Source organism: Chiloscyllium plagiosum, unplaced genomic scaffold (genome assembly GCF_004010195.1).
Source record: "Chiloscyllium plagiosum isolate BGI_BamShark_2017 unplaced genomic scaffold, ASM401019v2 scaf_94630, whole genome shotgun sequence".
Classification (NCBI taxonomy): Eukaryota; Metazoa; Chordata; class Chondrichthyes; order Orectolobiformes; family Hemiscylliidae; genus Chiloscyllium; species Chiloscyllium plagiosum.
This window is the reverse complement of record NW_025151383.1, coordinates 1-1,379: the sequence shown is the minus strand read 5'-3', so window position 1 is coordinate 1,379 and position 1,379 is coordinate 1. Positions and strand designations below refer to the sequence as shown.

General features: G+C 42.4%; 1 non-coding gene across 1 annotated transcript; it reads right to left on the bottom strand.

Moving 5' to 3' along the window:
• Positions 1–193: 193 nt before the first annotated feature.
• trnas-gcu lies at positions 194–275 on the bottom strand. Its single transcript has one exon. It is a non-coding gene; the product is annotated as a tRNA-Ser (tRNA).
• Positions 276–1,379: the final 1,104 nt, after the last annotated feature.

Here is a 1,379-nt window from a genome sequence, read left to right as displayed (position 1 = left end):
TTCACAGCAACTTGACTTGGAAAAGACAATTGCATTCCTTTGCATTGTTCCAATTCAATCTACATTTCAATGTAGTTTAGGCAACAGACTCAAATTATTCTTTGAGATTTTATTATAGCGTCGATGCATACAAACAGACCATTGGACAGTTGTGATCAACCAAAGATAGCAAAATTGAAATTGTTGATAACAGCGACGAGAGTGGAATTCGAACCCACGCGTGTAGAACACAATAGATTAGCAGTCCATCGCCTTAACCTCTCGGCCACCTCGTCACATAAGCTAGGAACACATTTGACATTATGAATAAGTGAATTGCGTAAATTATGCTGAGCAGCAGATATTTCTGCTTGGTATCAGTGAAATGATAAATAGTACAGGACGGTTCCAACCTCTGAGTTGTGGGGCAAACACACTCCCACTGTGACTCTCTGCTCACAGTGATCTGAACAAAAATGAAGAAATGACGATGTAACAAGGTCTGTTGATTTCTGTGAAGATTTGAAGTCAACGGACTGAAGAGCCCATGACAGCAGGACGTGTAACGTTGTCTGTGAGGAATTGTTTTCCCGACTGGAGGAGAGTGCATAGTGCTCAATGTCATTATTCAGAACACCTTTCTTCCACTCAGATATTTTTGACACGCACCTGTGTACACAACAGACAATTTCAAAATCTTAAATAAGGCTAAACTGACATTTGAATTCAACAATGCAAAAACCTTGATCTGTATCATTTTCCTGGCTGTGTGACACCAAGTCACTGTATGATCACAGCAACACAGTGAGCAAGTGTCAGGAGAAAAATGAGTGCAGTGCCAGCGCGAATGCTGGGAGCAGCAGTTGACACACTGGCAAGTGCATTCCCCTGAACAGGAAAACTTCCCAAACAGTGAACTGCGGTGGAAGAATTCAGAGGGGGTTTACACTTTGGAATTTGATGCCAGAGACACAATGGAGATCTGTTATTGAGTCTGTTCAAGATGAAGGTTTTAAGATTTCTACTGATGAGAAACAAAATAAAAGGCTCATGGGCTAGTGAATGCAAAAGTTGAAGTTGTACATTTTTACATCTATGCAATGAGTAGCTCACCACTTGCCTAACACGGGGTCAGAACCACTGGTGAAGATGATCGTATGATCGCAGTGACCAGCCATGGAATGAGAGAAACTCGGTTTACGACCAGGAATGTGGAGGTAAGCATTAATGTCTTGCTCCAATGCTGAAGGTGATCAGTGCACGGTATCTCTGTGCCAGTACAGTGGGCTGCGCTCTGCCGAAATTTTACGTTTGAGCCTCACATGGAGCAGCTTCAATTTGTCATGGTGAGGGATACGGATAGAAGCTGATATTGAGCAATGTCACGTTTATGGGAAAGT